This window comes from Ostrea edulis, chromosome 5, assembly GCF_947568905.1.
Source record: "Ostrea edulis chromosome 5, xbOstEdul1.1, whole genome shotgun sequence".
In the NCBI taxonomy this organism is placed as follows: Eukaryota; Metazoa; Mollusca; class Bivalvia; order Ostreida; family Ostreidae; genus Ostrea; species Ostrea edulis.
In genome coordinates this window covers 45,040,497-45,061,444 of record NC_079168.1, presented here as the reverse complement: position 1 = coordinate 45,061,444, position 20,948 = coordinate 45,040,497, and the positions used below count along the sequence as shown (strand labels likewise).

General features: G+C 36.7%; 1 non-coding gene across 1 annotated transcript; it reads right to left on the bottom strand.

Moving 5' to 3' along the window:
• Window positions 1–6,439: 6,439 nt before the first annotated feature.
• On the bottom strand, window positions 6,440–6,512 carry Trnay-aua (transfer RNA tyrosine (anticodon AUA)). Its single transcript has one exon. It is a non-coding gene; the product is annotated as a tRNA-Tyr (tRNA).
• Window positions 6,513–20,948: the final 14,436 nt, after the last annotated feature.

The window sequence follows — 20,948 nt, the reverse complement described above, 5'->3', positions numbered from 1 at the left end:
ATTTTTGTTAAAATCCTTTTAAAATGATTTATCTAAAGACTTTATCTTTAAGATAGTGTGACATTTACTAATCATCGTGCATCTAAATTCTGACGAATGGATGCAGAAAGGCAGATTATGGTAAAGATTGTACTATGAGTGTTGTTACTTAGCAACCAAAGATATTTGTTTGTCAATAAAATTAATTAATTTGATTGTACATAGTGTTTTTGTAGTATTTTAAAAGACACATCTGCTCATGCATTTAAAATTTCCTATTTTTGACTCTAATATATATATTTCAGAGAAAAAAGATTGCAAAACTGTACACTTATATGATCTTTGACCCCGCAGACCTCTTTGAGGTCGTGGGATACCATGACAAACTTTATATTAAAAACAAATTGTTCCCTGTCAGATTCCTGACAAAATTATGTCATATGCCTACCCCAAATCGTGGTACTTACAGATTTAAATCGATTTAAAAAATATTGTCATTTAGTCTTTAAAAACTTCTAAAATGTGCCGGTATGGAAAGGGTTAATTAAATGTTCGACTGTCCTTTACTGCTAATTTGTGTGAGGTTAGTTTATATGGTAACAGTGACAAGGAGGTCACATAAATGTACTAATTATTACCTTGTTCAGAAAACAGCTATCATTCTAGGCAGAGTTGATTTTGCAAAAGAATTCTTACTATTACTGTTCTTCAAATACAGGAGCATTACAAATGTAGTGCGCGAGGTTTGTGGTTCCTCCTCACTTTGTTATTTCAACCAAGTCATACGCACCCAACACACTTTTTTTTAAAGATAAGAGTTGTCTTTCTTACTACCTGCAGGCCGCGAAAAATTATGTTTATAATATTAAGGTGGCTCACTACACCCTGAAATAGTATCTTAAATCAGTACGAATTGATTAATCATAAAAGATAAGATGATATATAATAAGTATATATGCCAAAAAAGACAGAAAATATGTAGATTTGGATAAAAACATGATTTTCAAAAACATTTCAACACATATGAACAAAAGACTGGCGGATATGCGGTACGCCAGCCCATCTCAGGAAATCAGTCTTGAACAGACTTTTCACACTCAATAATTTTGATATGCAGACGTTTTGTTTGTTATCAGCTTTTGTAGTTTACTTGTATTTTTTGTTTCCTTTTTTATTTATGTAAATATTCTATCGTCTTGAAGAAGGGACATGTCGTCCTAAAAATTTGACAATTCACTGTTGTTCGTGTCGTTGGTCAATTTTAGTGCTTTTTATATCCTTTTTTATTTGACCTCGTATCTATTAGATCCGACACTTTGGATGTTGAGTGTGTTGGATTATAGTGCTTTTTATAGGCCTGTATATATTATTCATATATCTATATATAATGTACGGTAAACCAGTGAGAGCCAAAGGTTTGTATTGAGGTCCCTGGGAGACGAATTTCCCATAATGTAGTGAAAGTGGACTTAGATTTTGGTGCAGATATTGACTGCAATCATGCCCGTGACAACAAATAAAGCGTTGTCGGTATTACTCAGTTTGTGACAGTCTACCGCATTAAAACCACTCTCACATAGGAAGGTGCATAGTGTTACTCTTCCTCATAGAATTTCTTGAACATGGTAGATAATTTTTCCAGCACTAAATCGCGAGACTTTGTTTTCACATGACACTTTCAATCACGGCCAACACGCAGGATCGGTGATAACTTTAATGAATAATGTGAGTTCAATTTCACTATCCATCAACAATATCCGGTTGTTCGTAATTTTTTACTATTTCACTTTCTACATTTTTATGTTTTAGCCCTCCTTGCATATTTTTTTTTGAAATTCTGGTGGTAAAATAAAAGTTTTGTAGAATGTTTTCTGGATCAATTTTAGTAGTTTTACTTTTCTGCATCTATGTTTTTATGCTGTTCCATGCCTCTTAATCCAAACACTATTCCGTGGTAATAAATCACATCATTTGAAAGTCCTTCGGATATGACAAAAGAAAAAAACCCACCAACGTGTATCTACCTTACTTTAAGGTATAATTCTTCACATTTATTTCGCAAATACTTTTGCATTGCCGAAGCAATTTGAGTAAGTGTATTGGGCGGATAAGGATCTTCATTTTTGCGGTTTTATTTCACAGATGAATCGTTGTAATAAAAAAAATTTACAACATTCGGAAGATAAATCCTTTTGATCATATAATATAGAACCTCCTTCCAAATGGGTTAAAACTAGCAGGTTTCTAATCTCCGCCTAAGCCTTCCACAATTTCACGGCCTTGTTTCCAAATGCTGTGGAGGGGGTATTCTAGTTTTTGTTTTTGTGGTCACATTGTAAAGATTTTTAGTAGGGAGATTCATTAGCTGAGTAACTTTAACATCTTCATCCCAGTTTCCCAATAACTCGAAATCAATACTCTTGAAATCCATGCTAACCTGAGTACATGTACGCAGAAGTTTCCCTAATTGATTTTTAGAGGACTGTCGGGTACAAATATGGTGCCCGAACAGACATACAAAATGTTCGGGCACCAAGTTATTATAACGACCATATAATTTGCTAAATGCTTTAATGAGACTGTTGAAACCCCTGTAACATCAATTTATTTCTCAGTAGCCTGCCTCGATTTGAAAAATAAAAAAATTGTTCATACACAGAACATGCTCTCGCATATCGAATCACTTGAGAGACATAACCACAATATGAAAGATGATGATGGAATATTGCAACATAAATATGGGAAGTTGACGATGAAGAAGTTGAAGTCATCTCGTCTATCATGTATTGAGTTGTTCGTCTATGTTCAATAAGATATCTAACCTGTACTGTTAATAGATAAGACGTCGTCTATATATCAAAATCTCGAGTTGAAGGCCATAGCAAGGATTTTTTTTCTTCTCATGTAGAAACTTTGAATAAATTTTGCCTCATAAGAATACAAAAACAGAGATCAGCTAACAATGGAACACAATTTGTGACCATGGAAATTCCAACAAAATATTGGAAGACCTGATCACCAAAGACTACGTAAATATTGTCAATGGGGAATTCCAGCATCTTTTGGTTACCATCTTCAGAGTACTTGTGCGTAGAATCATAAATTGCTTTCGGTGATTTCAATGTATTTTTCCACATTTATGTTACCTTCAACAACACAGAAAGTACCTACACCATGGATTATTATACATCCCCACACCATGAAATCGAGGCGGAGGCACGTCCTCGAAGAGGTGCAACACAAGGAGGATCTCATTCCTCGCCGTCCTTCCGCCACATATGCACGCATTGTTCCCATTCAATCATCATTGAATTTTACTTGTTTCCAAAATTCAACATTTTCATGTTTACCAGTTAACCCGCTTCATTTGTTTACATCACGAATTTATAGCATTTTTTCTTTACGAGTCTATTCCCATATCACCCTTTGTTCAAACTAGTTCCTCTCTCCTTTAATACTACATGTGTGCGGTCTATTCCTCTCTCCTTTAATACTACATGTGTGCGGTCTATTATTCCCCTCTCCTTTAATACTACATGTGTGCGGTCTATTCCCCTCTCCTTTAATACTACATGTGTACGGTCTGTTATTCCTCTCTCCTTTAATACTACACGTGTGCGATCTATTCCTCTCGATCTCCTTTAATACTACATGTGTGCGGTCTATTATTCCTCTCAACTTTAATATTACATGTGTGCGATCTATTCTTCTCTCCTTTAATACTACATGTGTGCGGTCTATTATTCCTCTCTCCTTTAATACTACATGTGTGCGGTCTATTATTCCTCTCAACTTTAATACTACATGTGTGCGGTCTATTATTCCTCTCCTTTAATATTACATGTGTGCGGTCTATTCCTCTCTCCTTTAATACTACATGTGTGCGATCTATTCTTCTCTCCTTTAATACTACATGTGTGCGGTCTATTATTCCTCTCAACTTTAATACTACATGTGTGCGGTCTATTATTCCTCTCCTTTAATATTACATGTGTGCGGTCTATTCCTCTCTCTTTTCTCACCTTTAATGCTACACGTGTGCGATCTATTCCTCTCGATCTCCTTTAATACTACATGTGTGCGGTCTATTATTCCTCTCTCCTTTAATACTACATGTGTGCGATCTATTCTTCTCTCCTTTAATACTACATGTGTGCGGTCTATTATTCCTCTCAACTTTAATACTATATGTGTGCGGTCTATTCCTCTCTCCTTTAATACTACATGTGTGCGGTCTATTCCTCTCCTTTAATACTACATGTGTGCGGTCTATTCCTCTCTCCTTTAATACTACATGTGTGCGATTTATTCCTCTCTCCTTTAATACTACACGTGTGTGGTCTATTCCTCTCAACTTTAATATTACATGTGTTCGGTCTATTATTCCTCTCTCCTTTAATACTACATGTGTGCGGTCTATTATTCATCTCTCCTTTAATACTACATGTGTGCGATCTATCGCTTCGATCCTTGTTTTCCACTAAAACTCTCTTCCTCTCGCTTCCAAAAACTGCAGATCGTAGATATAGGCCTTCCATTTATTTCTGATATCTCCTTTACCTTTCAATAAGCCTTGGACATTGATAAAATGCTTTCTTTTTGGGGCTTACAAAGTTCAGATCCTTTTCTGCCCATTCCGTTTTGAAAGCGTAAGCAAAACATATATATGCAGACGATAAAAAATCTGTAAGAAAAGCTAAGTGGATAGTCATATAGAGTAGGAAGACTTCTACCAAAATTGTAAATTTCAAGATCCCAGGAATAGGGGTTTTGGTGCCAGAGTGGGGCAAATATGGTAATAGGAATTGAATGTGTGGTGACAATGGAACATTTTTAACTTGATGAATACCCTTCCAATTCTTTTCAAATTTGGTATGAAGCATCTTGGGGACATAAACTGTAAATTTCAGGACTCCTGCATCCCCGGGACATTAGGGGCAGGGCAAAACTGACAAAAAATTACCAATTTTTAAAAATCTTCTGTATTACCGTACATCTGTAAGAACATTTAAATGCATAGTCATGTAGAGCAGGAAGACCTCTACCAAAATTGTAATTTTCATGATCTCCAGGGTAGAGGTTCTGACTCCAGGGCAAGGTCAAACTTGCGATATAGTATTTATGTGTAAAATATTTAGATAACATCTTCTTTAATTCTATTGATACTAAATTGAAACTAAATATATATTTAGAGGGAACAGGTAGCCCTTTACCAAAATTGATAAATTATATGACCCCAGGAGTAGGAGCGTTGGTTCCAGATTGGGGCCAAAATTATCATCATGATCATTGTCTTTATCGTTTGAAAAACTTTTTCTTTAATTTGCTGATACTGTATAAACCTAAATGCATATTTACGAAAAGCAGAAAGGGGTGTACCAAAATTGTGAATTTAGCAACTCCTGGGTTCTGAGTTAAGGCGGATCCAAATTGTCATATAGTGTTACTACAACATAAATGTATATTACATGTATATTATGTAAAGTATTCAATCAGTATGGACACTTTCGGGGGCATTTATGTTTTAAGAAACATCTTGACTTACACATCGTCGGAAACCCACGGTCAGTCACTCTCTGTTTACCTCCCGTGGGATACAACGCCGGTATTTTCGCTGGAAGGTGTGTCTCGGCTTCCATATGCGATTAGTCGCTTTACCATTCCGTATTGCGATATTCAACCAATGAAAAAAAACCTTATTTCCAGTCCCCGGGAGCATAGAAAAACATGCTTTCGACTACGTTTAAGTTGGACAAGTTACAAAACTTTCAGCGAGATGGTGTATCTGCAATATTGAAGCAGAAGGTGTATTTGTGTTTATAAAGGCAGGGAAGGGAAATGCCTGTGTTACCAAGCGTTTACTACTGTGCATGAGTCTATGTACTATCCTTCATACGGGAGCAATGTGTTTTTAACGGACTTGGTATTTCATCGGTTCATATAGGCATATTAAACTTACTTGCGTATTAAGCTACTATCGTAATTTGTTCCAGTTGTGTTGTCGGCACAATTTGAACCAGTAATTATGACCTTCTTCACATTTTGTAAATACAATTGATGTCTCACCTACGCCAATGTGAACGGGATTGTAAGACCATATTTTAATTCAAATTTGCATCTAATTTTTAAATCGTATCATGCATGACTGATTTTATTCACGTGCTATGTAGCAGTGATGATGTAGTATAGCAGAGAGGAGAAAATCTTTGGCTGGACCGGGAATCGAACCCGGGACCCCTGCATTACTAGTTAGGTGCTCTAACCACTAAGCTATCCAGGACGATATCCACGGTCCGTATAGCCCTAATTACTACATTCCTCCCTCCTTAAGATCAATTATAATTTTATAATTGTCTTTCAATATCAACCCAGGTTCATTATCCCCTGGCAGGCATTTTCACCTGTCAGTTCCAGGGGCTGGTCACGGCACCAAATGTAACAGGAAGGGAGAAAATGCAACTGACCAGACCGGGATTCCAACCCGGGCCCCCTGAATCTATAGTCAGGTGCTCTACCAACTGAGCTAACTGGCCACCGGCGATCGAACCCGGCTGACCGCTACAATGATAATAAACGTACCAGTGGCGGATCCAGGATTTCCGGAAGGGGGCACATGTGAAAGTGAATTCTTAGCCAAAGTAATCAGACATTTTGGGCGCCGCCATTACAGCTGATACTAGTTCTGGAAATATTTACGGCGATTCCCATTGGTCCTCGATAGGCACGTAAGGTCATGCATTTTAATGAGTTATGCGAAAATATCGGCGTTGTGTCCCACGGGAGGTAAACGGAGAGCGACCGACCGTGGGTTTTCGACGATGTGATTTATATTGCAGTTGAATATTAGAATTTAGCTTAGATATGCAGAACAGATAAATTATTGTAGATTCCATAGCCTCGGGGTAATGGGCTTCACCATTGAATCACTTAGATGACTGATAATGCTCGTAGGCCTTTTTGTTTAAAGTAATATATATCAAATAGCGCTGTCGAAGTCCAGTCCCCAGTAATGTAATTCGAATGCTTCTTACAACAAATCTACAATCTATTTATACTAAAACAACATTTTAGAAAATTTTATTTCTAGAAGGTATACAGTTAGTGTAAACTGATTATTACATCACCTTTCTATTGAGCTCTCCCAAACACAGATTCTCAGAGACTTGATCACATATGTCAATATCTAATACACATGTACTACATGTACACAACAATAGTGTCAATCCTATAATGACAAGTTCTAATTTCTATAACGGAGACCGCCGCGGTGGTCTTGAGGTAGAGCGTTCACCCCGCATTCGGAAGGTCGGGGTTCGAATCCCGGCTGCGAGAGACCTAAGTCGTGACAGTTCCATCCCTAAATGCTCGGCATCAGGTGTGAATGTCACGGGTCCTCGGAGATGACCTTAAAAACGGATGTCCCGTGTCACAGTAGGTGTGGCACGCTAAAGAACCCTCACGACTCAATGACCGTAAGCGCCGAGCAAAGGACTAAATATGAAGCCTTTCACCGGTATCGATAGAGAAGTTAAACAAGATACTGTAACATGTAGTATAAGTTCCCTCTTATACTGTCCACTACACTCCCCCTCAGGGAAGCTTCATCCCGAAGCTTAGCGTGAATTTTCTCTGAGTGTTTGGCGCCTCTTCACCAACAGCATCTGCCGTTACCGACGACAACCATCGTCGTCCCTGGACGAAACTACATCCGTACGGGTGTCCGGGTAGCGCAGAGGTAGCACTCTCGCTTCTCACCGCTGCGACCCGAATTCAATCCCTGTGATCGGCAGCGGTCGTATGTGAAATGGTATGGCGGTCGCCCGCTGGGGTTTCCTCCGGGTACTCCGGTTTCCTCCCACATACATGACCCCCTAGCGCAAACATCCGCGCATCAAAGGACCTCATTGGAAATAAGCTTTCGAGCTTTCATGGATTATCCTTGGTACTTATATATGTATATTTGTATGTATGTATATACCGAATAAACATTTATTTATTTACGTGGACACGGAGTCCCAGAGCTCCGAAGAGACTCTACCTGAAGCAGGCCTAACAAACACCAGAGTCACTACGCTGCCACCATTTTTTTTAACGTGTAGCCGTCTCCCAGACAAGTGCTGATCACGCTCGTCGTTGCTCAACTTGCGTGATCAAGAGAGAGACTCTACCATATCACTAGAAAAGCTAGCTCACTAGTGAGGCAGTATAAGTTCCTTCTTATACTCTCCGCTACAATACAATCAATCAATCAATCTATAAAGAACTATGTGTGAAAACCGCCTGTCTGAGGTCCCCAGATGATGTTTATTAGAAGAGGATTGCATGAAAAATGGCAACAAACTGTCATCTTAATGATGTCACAACTCAGGTTAGACCGCGTCATTTTTATTGTTTGTTTGATTTACGTCCCTTAGAGAATTCCTTATCATACTGAGACATCACTAGCAGGATACGTAATGCAGCAAATTTTGACCTATGCATCGCGCTCTCAGGGTGCTCCATCGTGCCAACGACTGTCGCGATACGGGAGTCTCATCCGAAAGACTTGCGATTCTCATTTATAAAAACCAAGCGTTTGGAGAGGATACATCACATTATACTGCCTCACTAGTGAGCTAGCTTTTCTAGTGATATGGTAGAGTCTCTAATATTTCCTATTTTTATGTTTTGAGTAAGACGCCGCCAAGGCTCGAGCGGGGCTCGAAGCTACGACCTCCGGTAACGAAGTGAACGCTCTAACCACCGACTCACCGCGGCAGAGGTGCGTCACAATGGGCATTAACACGAGAAAGAAGCTTTGCTGCATTTATGAAATTGGACTACATCCATCGTATCAGGTAATGTGGTAGAAATGTCAAAGACTTGAATGAAAAAATGCCAAAAAGCTGTTTGCATTGGGGTTCAGTGACCGCTTTGTTTATCCGTTACATGCTGCTTAGTTTGGGGGGAATTATCTTCAATAGATTAAATAAAAATATATGCACTACGACTTGTGTGTTTTAGCACCATAACACAAATTCTTTCTCAATACATATTCATAATCATGATGGTATTTTATATGACATGTCTGGAGAAGGTAAGTTAATCGATTAAAATTAATCAACAATATTTTTGTACTTCTTTTAATGAACACTAGACCTATCTTCAATCGGAATTCTATCAGTTTGTGTTCAACGACTTTAAAACTCGATGAAATCATTCAAGGAAGTACTCTATATCGTCACAATGGCTGATTTCCTTTTAAAGCATGGATGAAAATACGAATATGAGCAATATTTGTCTATTCATTTCAAAATTCATCGCTTAGTTGGAACTGTAGATCGCGGGTTCGAGTCCAGCAGGAGTTTTAAATTTTTTCAGATTTCTTTCTACTAAAACCGCATTTTTTTCTAAATAAAGTAAATTTGAAAGTATTCAATTTCAAAATATTGTTGTACATATCCTCCAATTTTCATCCATATCAAATTTCTCTGGTGTTGTACACCTCCTTAAAAACTATACATGGCCAGGACAGAAGTATGAAGAAATAATTTGTCAATGAATTTACTTTCTCATACGTGGTAAAATCTTGGTAAATGGGACTCTCAATATAAACATGTGCATGGGGGTTTCTTGTCATTGAGGGGAGTTCTGGGCATGGTGGAGTTACCTCCCTTGAAAATCAGTGAAAACTTATTACATTTTACATCATGGTCCTTTAAACCTTCCGTGAAACTAATTTCTCTGAAAATTATATACACTATTAGGAATGGATACCTTTTCAATACTTTTTCGGTATCCTTTTCAGATTTTGTCGTTTAGACAATCAAAAGGCCACATCGCTCACTTGAGTCAACTTGGCTGTTGTTTTTTAAAAGATGTTTTACAATCTTTATTCTCGTGAATTTGTCACCCCAATCTAGCCCTAAAGGATCACGACATAACCGAACTTGAATCCACACAACATGGGGATGCCTCATTACTAATATAGCTGACATGACCTTGCCGTTCTTGAGAAGACTTTAAAATATTTTCTTTCCTGTATGCATGTATTATATTAGATTTGATCAAATCTAATCCCAGGGTTAATAATTTGAATTTATATTTAAAACAAAACAACATTTAATTCACACAAGTTAAGAACGCTTATATTCTGATATGATTTAGTGTGGCCCTGTTACTTTTGAAAATAATTTGTTTTGATGAATTTTCTGAACACTAGTATTTCCATATAAAACTTTGATCTCCTATTGTGGGGCACCTACCACCGGGGCTCCTGAATTGTACAGACTTGAATTTGAACTACATGAAGATTCTTGTATGATATTCTGACTAATCATAGCACAGCTGTTATTGAAGTGAATCTTTTTAAAGGTGTTTCCCTATATATTCCCATCTCCTACTGTAGTCCCACCCTAATTCCAGGAACCACAAGCTTGAATCTACCACTTGAGGATATTTGCATATTAATATTACTCATCATGGTCTGTTGTTCTTGAGAAGATGTTTTCCTATAATTATATCGACATGTAAAATATGGATCTCCTATTGTGACCCCATCCTACATCCGGTAGCCATGATTATAACAAAATCACGGAGTTACCTCCCCTGGAGGTCTATCCTATGTCAGGAAGCTTTTCTGGTCCAGTGGCTCTTGAAAATATTTTTGAAATGACCCCACCATAAATTTGTCTTTTCTTGATTGTCTCCGCTTTGAAGAGCGCATATATATGGCCCTTCATTTAGAATAGAACTTGAATTTCCCTATCCAAGGTTGATTTATGCCAAGTTTCATTGAAATTACTCCAGTGGTTCTGGAGAAGATGAATATGTGAAAATTTTATGGACAGACGGAAGGGCAAAAGATGATCAGAAAAGCTCATTTGAGCTTTCAACTCAGATGAGCTAAAATATAGTCAATAATACCTGAAAATATACTACACTAGTATGTAAAACCCCGTTTTTACTATTGTTAGAGGCACGTTTTCTAGTACTAGTATGTAAAACGTCACTTTATTTCTTCCATTATTTCATCTCTCGAAATTGAAGAGTTTCTACATTTTGTTTTTTAAATTAGCGTATGTGGAGATACTAAGTAACAGTAATTTGATAAAACAGACTATAGGAACTCTTCAATTTTAGGAGATAAAATATTGTACCATGGAAGTTATCATTTGAACGGAAAATTTAGTGACTGTTTTCATTTTGAGATTTTAATACCTAGACGGTAAGCAATGCAAAATTAATAGTGATAGAGAGTTAGTTTAATATTTGAAACGAACAGCAGTGTCACCTAAGTGCATATTAATTACTAGAACCGGCCAAAGCTGAAAGTAAATTTCAAGACACGAATTATGAAGGACTGCTCCGAGATTCGGTTAAGGACAAATCCTCAGCCGAGCCAATCTCAGCCGAGATTAAGGAGAATTGAGCATCCCCTACTGACCGATCACACCCGCCCTGAGTCATATATCTTAATTACATAAACGGAGTAATTCGTAGTTAAAATCAGTATGTAAAGAATGGTCTAACAATTGTATGAAACAAACAGCACTCAACTCAATGATTGCTTGTATTTGCAACGTATTTTGTGACGTGTAGCCAAAAACTGTACAACATCACAGTTATGACATGTGCGCGAATTCACTTTAAATTCGCACGTGTAATTTGCAATAAAAGTGAATGGTGGGGACCAAGGTTCGTCTCGATTTAAGTTTGAATGGTGTTCATAATTGGTATCTAAATTAATACTTTGTACCTGAGCAATGAATATAAAAATATTGTAAATTAGTTTTCAAAAGTTCAGGAAAGGTAAATTCATTGAACAAATTCAAACTCTGATCTTGAAAGATTAAATTACCAGATATTTCATTACAGTAGATATTGCTTGTTAACCCTCGGACAGGGTACAGCAAGGTACACAGATTATCTGTACCTGAAATATCTCAAATATGTTTATTTATTTGTTCAGAATTAAATCTTTCAAATATATAACATTCACTTAACTTAATAGCATTGAAAAAAAAAAGTTCCCAGCAGTAGACGCGTTTTAATTGTATTTGTTTATTGAACGTCCTTTGTACACCTGTCGCTAATGCGCTAAAACATTTAACCGTTTCGTACCATGATCCAAAAACCACGGAAATGTCCCGGAATTGTTTTCCTCATATACATTTAGTTAAAATCTTTGCACTTGATGACACTGTCATAAAATTCCTTGAGAAAACTTTTGGTGACTGTACATGTATGTATTCGATATTGGTAGGGGTATGTAGAAAGGGGAATGAAAACATCATGCTTTAAAAATTCTTAATATCGAGGAAAATTGAAATGGAAACCACAGAAAGCGTTCATACGGTTGGTTTTACATGATTCTAAATGACACACGCAATTTGAACAAACACATGTGAAATAGTTTTTTCCCTCTGTTCAAGTGTTTACAGCCTTACAAAGTTGTTGGGATGGCTGTATATTTTGTTGATTCAATTGTGAAGTACGGGTGGATATTTCTTTTTTTTTTAACAATCATACTAACTTAATCTCACATTGAAGTTGTTCTAGAAATTGTTCCCGTGAAAAGCATCCATGCAGAGGGCAAAAGGAGATTCTTTTCCAACATTGGTACTCTGTCATTTTTCACGTGAATAGATAATTTTCCATCTTCTACGTATTCAATTGGTTAATTGCAAAACTTCTTGTTTTGCTGTTGTTGTTGTTGAAGTATTGATTTGATTAAAGCAAAAACTCTAAAAGGTCTTTTAAAAGTAGTGGAATACTTCTGTTGAAGGATATGTATGATGAAAATGTCTTGGAATTCTATGGTTAACACTTCACATTGGAACCTCTAGAATTCATGTATATTCATATATAACAAGATATTTACATTCAGTATAGAATTCATGTATATTCACTCGTAGCAAGATTTTCCCTATATAGAAGTATTTGAAATGAAAAGCTGAACTGAAGAGTGACTGTTTAAAATATCAACTTTATTACAACAACAAGTCGCATATATATCCTGTTTAAAAACCATCTACCGTCAAAAAGTAAGACATCAATAATGTCAAAATTAAATATAAACTGTAATTTACAAAACTAACGAGACCCCCGCAAATGGTGCGTATTAACCCCCGGACTTTGTGCAATCATTCCCATGTGGTCCTGGGTTTATTTGAAGTGCATACAACAATGACTGTAATAAAAATTCCGTTTAATACACTCTAGGTATTATCCAGCACGAACTGTACTTACTGAGACAATAAGGGAGGTATTCGCAGCGGTAGCCAGAAAAAATGAGGCTAAGAGCATATGATTATTTGTTTCCTTGATATATATGGTAAAATTTATAACAAAGAACGCCATTAATGTGGTCTCCGATCGCAACTACGGAATACCCTGGTATTACATATACTTTATATATATATATATATATATATATATATATATATATATATATATATATATAAAAGCACTAAAGTTCCAACAACACCCGATACCTCAGAGTGTCGGATCCACAACATGGATACAAGGTCAAATACAAAAAATTATACAAAGCACTAAAATGACCAACGACACGAACAACGAGATTGTCAAATTTTCGGGACGCCCCATCCCTTCTTCAGGACAAACGAAAAGAATTACATAATGTGGTCAATATCAACAGAGCATAACAACAAAAACTACATATAAATACATCTAACACTACAACTACACTAATCTACAAACGTATTTACAACGCAGGCTATATATATATATATATATATATATATATATATATATATATATATACGCATTTAAAATTTTGTCAGAGGTTGATAAAAGGGATGTCTTATTGATGAGTTAGCACTTGAAGTATTTTCATCGCTTGTGTGTTCGGGGTGGGTTTTTTTTTTTTTTTTTTTTTGTTTGTTTGTACAAGATTTAGCGCACATGTATAAAATTTGCTGGGATTTTTAATTAATTTGGGGGGGGGGGGCATAAAGACCTGGATTTCTTTTGATTTCGGAGTTTAGAAAACTCACTGAAGAAGACTATCATTCTCAAATTCCTTTTGGACGTATTATTAGCTATTTATCCAATTTTCATTAAACTTGTAGGGATAGTATACCTTGCGTAAATATATAAATTCATATGAATTTAAATTCGACATATCAAGGACACTGAAGGGATCCGGAATATTCCGAAATGTTTATGTTACAAGGGATGATCCGCTGAACAATCTACGCCTTGAACTTACGAAATAACACAGAGATGCAAAGTATCGTTCACATCAAGACATCAACATAGACAGACCTTTGTGACTACTTTCGGTTTCCATTCAGTGACTCGTGAATTAATCTAGTGCTATGAGAAAGCCACTAACGGACTGTTGCTAGATGTATCTTTCTTATCATTGTAGTGTAAATTATTTATAAGTATTAGATTATCAATGGAAAGTAAACAAAACATTAGAATCGCATCTGAATAATTAAATACACTGTAGTACAATTCTCTATCACCCATATGGTCCTAAAATTTTTAAACATACTAGAGTATAGAGAGGAAATACTTAAAAAATAATTTTCAATTTTTGAAAATACATGAGGGTATGAACTGCGACGCTTCGTGCTGGTTAAGATATAAAATGACAGCAACGCCAGCGTATCTGAAACAAAAACATGGAACAAGAATACGGCATTAACCCAATAAAAGGATTTCAACTGCCGTTCAGAGACCTAGACCGAGATAGGCGAGTAGTGATCATTACATAACGAGGGATCATGCCTATACATTAAATATCTATATCAAAAACATCAAACATACATGACTTGCAAAAAATACTATTTGCTATAAATTCTGGAAGACAATATTAATTGATATCATTTGTACTTTATTCGTTGACCATAATGATTACAAACGGTAAAATTACATCACTTTTCAGACAGTCTAGCATTTCAATGTCGTGAAGGCCGTCTTCAGTGATGAGACATTCGGTAATATATTTAATTGCTGAGTAAATATGTACATATCCTTAATCTGCTTCTCATAGGTAGAAACTACAAAACACCACCGCTTCCATGGGCGCCTTTTGAACGATATGGTCTTTCTATTATCTTTTATTTCATTTCTTTTAATCTGAGCTCGGTATGTAATCTGAAAACATCACGAACTTTATCATAACACAAGTGTCCGTTTTATTCAGCGATGGGCTGCCTCGTTAGACATTTAGATTTTCAGATGATCATCTCGCAGTTTCGTAAAACTGCTTATGGATTTTATCGAGATTTATCAAAGAAGATAAACAATGTTCGGAAGATTCTAGTTCGTTTCTTGACCCCTAATTGACAAAACATAAAAACTCCATTGCTTGCTCTTAGCTCTCTCGGAGATCGAGGGGATGAACTCCATATCCAAACAAAAAAGGGGAAGATAGCGAACAGTGATCAATCTCGCCAATCCTATAAACAATACAAATTGCGAACAGGGCAAACATGGACCCCTGGATATATCAGAGATGAAATCAGGTGCCTAGGGGAAGTAAGCATCCCCTGTTGACCGATCACACTTGCAATGTATCTTTACAAGGGCTGAAGTTTTGGAATCTAGTGTAGGTGCGGTAACTCGAATTCAATTGTCCCATTGACTGGGGATATCAAAGTGTCTTTTAAAGAATTTCGTCCTTTGATTAGTTGGTTGGTTGTTTTACCATTTGTCGAGAACTTTTCACTCATATTGAGACTTCACCAGCTGTAGGCGAAGTACCACAAATTTTAGGCTATGTTTAGCGCTCAGGACCGTAGCAGTGATGGTTATTTAACGTGCTTCAATGACCCTCAAAAAGGTACAAGCCGGTCAAGCCCTATTGCCTTGATGTCATTTTTGGGCTTCATCAACAAAAACATAGACCAAGTGAAAGATTACGCCTCCCTTACGACTGAGTTCACCTGGCTCACTCACCCGGGCATTATCATGTTATTCGCTCCGCAAAGCGAATTAGCATGTATACTACGTACATAAATATAGCATTTATTCCGTAAATGTGAATGAATGATTTTTGCTTTTATAAACGGAATAAATAGCATGATTATAAAAAGTCAATAGTTAACACGTATGAACCAAACATGTCAAACTAATTTGCCCCGCGGAGCGAATAACATGATAATGCCTGTTTAGCTTACACCACACCGAGCGATCCCTTCATTCTGGATACTGACGCCTCTGACCTGGCAATAGGTGCCGTGCTATATGAAGTCCAAAGAGGCAAAGACCGTGATATCTGCAATGCGAGTCAAGCGCTACTGAAGTCCTAGTGGCGGTACTGTACAACCCGGAAAGAACTTCTTGCCGTTTTCAAGTTTTCTCGCCACTTCAGGCATGATCTCTTAGACAGGAAATTCTTGTTGTGGACGGATCACGACAGTTTTTTGTAGCATATACGTTTTAAACATATAGAGGGTCAAATCCCATAATGACGCTGTCCCGGTAAGAAATACATCAACGTTGAGCAGGCAGCCCACCATGACGTCGAGTGTGATTGCTACAACGCAGAGGTCAATACAGAATATTTACCCTGCAAAGGTTGTCACTATTGTTGTTAGTCACACCAGTGGTATAGATTCATTGAGAACATGGACGATGTGGTTCCCCTGTCGTGGCAGACGGTTAAGAGAATACTGACCTCATGCCACGTCACAGAACCCGCAACTGAAGAGGACGCAATCACCACCGAGTATAGATGAAACTCTCTGGAACAGAAAGGAGAACAGCAACAAGAATAAGGCAGTGAATCTGATAGAGGCTATGGACATTGATAATCTTGTCACGTCTCTGGAAGAAGATACTGACTTGGTGCCCATCATTTCCTCAAAGAAAAGCGCTCCCCCCGCTCCCCAATAGATGCAGAGTTAAGGCTAGAGAGAATATATTGTTGGGGTTCCATAGTATAGGTGGGAGGATCGCACATATAGACAGCTTACGTTTTTTGTTCTTTGAAAATCTACTGGCATGACAATGTATCAGCGGGTCAACTTGGCCAGAAAAAGACATTATTTCGCCTCAAGCAGTCCTTGAGTTTATCATCACATTTATAGCTCACCATTTTTACATGCAAACATCAATTTATTAGCTGGTCACATTTAATAGTAGTGATAAATTGTAATGTAAATTCACAGACACTCCACGTTTTAAATATCTAGGATAAAAAAATTATCTAGTATACACCCAAATTACGTATGTGGGATTATTGTACACTGTATACACAACTTGCAACTCATTGCAAGTAGGAGCTTGCTTTGCAGCCGGGAGGCCCCGGTTCGATTGCCCCAGCACCGTTTCAAACATCGGTAGTGACTGTTCATTCGCTAAGAACTTGGCATTAGAAGTGAAAGTCACAGGCCTTTTGGTTACTACCGTAAAAATGATAAAGACCCTCACTTCTACAGTTGCAAGCGCCACACACAGGCCAAAGGTTGCGGCATTTTAAAACCTGAAGCTGGTGACGTCTCCATTGTAGTGAAAAATTCCGGAATGGGACACAACACAACTACGGCGGGTTTACTGTGAATAGCTAATCATAACGATGTTACACGTGTGTTAATACTAATTCCACAGTAAATGATCCGATAGAACCCCATTTTACTGAACGTCCTTTTGCATCGCATGGGGCATTATACAATATACGTGTCATTTTGAAATCGTTTTATTTCTCGGAGTTGAATTCGGTTAATTAATGCTTTAAATATTTCTGTGTCAAAGGCATTTTAAATCAATTTGCTTGAGTTTATTAACATTTCTTATCGCTATGAAGAAATTCCTGGTTATGTATTTTCAAAACCTTTGAACTGTGTTAAACATATATAACCATGAATTTCACAATGTACTGATAAATGTTCCGTAATGAAGAACATCGCATGAAGAACTCATTATACCTACATTCATATAGAATGTGGAGAAGATTGCGCTACACATGTACTTTATTTTTTCTCCATCCCATGGGCGGTAGGTGGACAAGGAATATGAATTCACAAGTTCCTTACCCCCCCCCCCCCCCATATTGTTTACCAAGTTTGGTTCAAATTGGCCAAGTAGTATCTGAGCAATAGTGGAAATTGTTTAAATATGAATGGGCGGCGACTAACGGGGAAGGATTATTGTAGGTCACCCGAAGTACACAAGTGGTCTAATAAAAAATAGCACGATACACGTACAGAAACATTTATACTTTTACAAAGGGAGCATACGACATTATATCATAAGATAGTTTTTATTTAAAGCATTAAATCGGCCGCTAAAATTTTAAGCATTCTAATCTATATTCAAGTATACACACAGGGATTGAAATACAACATCTTTGGGGGAAAGGAATCAATTGTGAATACTCATTTTATGAATAAGCATTAATGCATATACTATCAGATATGTAAGATATACACTAATGTAATATGGAAGTTAATATATACATTATTTGTAGTAAAAAAATATTTAAAATAACACAAATAATTCAAGTGTGATTGATACATATCTGCCCGCTGAGCGAAAGCAAAAGAAAGTAAAAAAAATTTTAAACACCTGAAAAAAATCATCATCAAGAGATTTTATATGTGGTTTTCATAGCCTTTTTTTTCCATGTTTCAGATCTACATATTTGAAGTTCCCATATATGACGAATTTGAATTGATTTATAAAATGTTGAAGTGGCATGGTATGCAAATGAAGCAAACATGAATAGTATCAGATTTTGAGTCTCAGCAGATTGCAGAAACCAAATATACCTCAGAATTATGGTTATTGTGTCATATAGTGTATAAATAGAATGGAATGGCAAGCCTGCATCGTGCTGATGCGCCGGATATATGTCGCGTGATGATGCTGATTATTTGCAAGACTGGCTATGTGGTGTCTGCAACTCCGATTTCTACGTCGGAGTTTTGAATGTCACAGTGACAGACAGGGACCCTGATACACACACACACACACACACACACACACAGAGAGAGAGAGAGAGAGAGAGAGAGAGAGAGAGAGAGAGAGAGAGAGAGAGATATTTGGAGCTGCAGCATATTAAAACTAAAATAACTTTTCTTTTCATAAATTCATTTTATCATTTCCCGGAAACTTTTAACAAGTTCCTATTTTTACATACACACTGCCATTTCGAGGAGTGCAAAAACTTTGTATAAAATAAGATTGGCTTAAATTCATCCGGATTTTAATTATAAACATGATTTTGATAAATGTCTACATCTTGAATTATTGACCATAGAAGCATATATTATTAGGAAATATATTTACTACACAAATGATACTCGTTTCCTCTTAAACTGCCAAGAAGTGTGCATTTGATCACCCCCAAATTACGTCACGATTGCGATTGGGTAAGGATCTTTCATTTGATATTCTAACCCTCCTTCCATCCGAACTAAGAAGAATTGTCAATTTTGTTATGTATTTTTAATCCATATCATAATTGTCCCGGGCGACGAGGGAAGAGGTGTTCATTTTCACCGGCTTATCTATACAAAAACCACGAAAACATCACAAATAGCCTCAGCCCTTACTTTATTTGATTAGGTACTACGCATGCACATATATGAGTTGATTTCCACATGCTAAGAGTAATTAGACAAGAAAATATCCGCAACGCAAAATATTTTCCCCCATAAAAGCCGGGCAGAATTTGGTCAAAACTGTACCTAATTTGTAATATGTAATATGAGTTACCGTACCTATACTGGATTCCTAAACTTCACAAAAACCCTTACAAAGAAAGATACATTGCTAGATCGAGTAAATGTTTTACCAAGCCCCTATATTTGTTCCTCATGAAAATATTAACAGCTGTGAGGGAGAAACTTCAAACGTACTGTACCACAACATATGCCAGAAGTGGTGTAAATCAAATGTGGATTCTAAAAATTCTAAAGAACGTTTTGTAAATTTTGAAATCGCAAAACTCTTCTCAAATTTACAACATCAAAACGTATGACTTTTCAATATTTTACACGACTATTCCTCATGATAAATTATAGACTACACTTTTTGACATCATACATAGTTGCTTCTTCAACAAAACTGGAAAAAGGAAATATTCGTATCTACTGATCAGCCATACCCAAAATTACTATGTTAAACACCACTCTGATTCCACGCACAAGTACTCTAAAAATGAAATAAAAAATATACTGGAGTTCTTCATTGACAATATCTTCGTAGTCTTTGGTGACTGATGGAATTCCCATGGGCACGAATTGTGCTCCTTTGTTAGCTGACCTGTTTTTATATTCTCATGAAGCAAAGGTTATTCAAAAGCTTCTACATGAAAATAAAAATATCTTGCTGTGGCCTTCAACTTGACATTTAAATATATCGACGTCATCATTTTATCTATTAATAATAATCATTTTCATTCATATGTCGATATATCCCTGTGAACTCGAGATAAAAGACATCACAGAGTCCTCCACATATGTTTCGTACTTAGACATTTTATTGAAAATGAATACTGGGTATTAACGGCAGACTAACCACTCAAAATAATGACAAACGGATGATTTCAACGTCCCCACCGCCAACTTCCCATATTTATGTAGCAATATTCCATTATCACCTGCATATGGTGTTTATATCTCTCAACTGATTCGATATGTAAGAGCTTGTTCTGCCTATGATCAGTTTTTAAATCGAGGCAGGCTACTGACAAACAAGTTGATGTTACATGGGTTTCAACAATCTCGTTTAAAGTCAGCATTTTGCAAATTTTATGGTCATTATAATGATCTAGTTTGTCAACAGCCTATCATTGGGTCAGATGCTGTTTGAAGTATTTCATTAAATCATTAATGAAGACATACATTGAAATCTGTTAATTACATGTTTATAGATGTATGATATTGAAAAGGAATTATTCTAACAGGGGAAAAATGAATTCTTATTTCCTCATTCGCAATTTCTAACACAATCACAAATAGATTAGCCGCTCCTAATAACTTATTTACGATATCATAATATAGAGC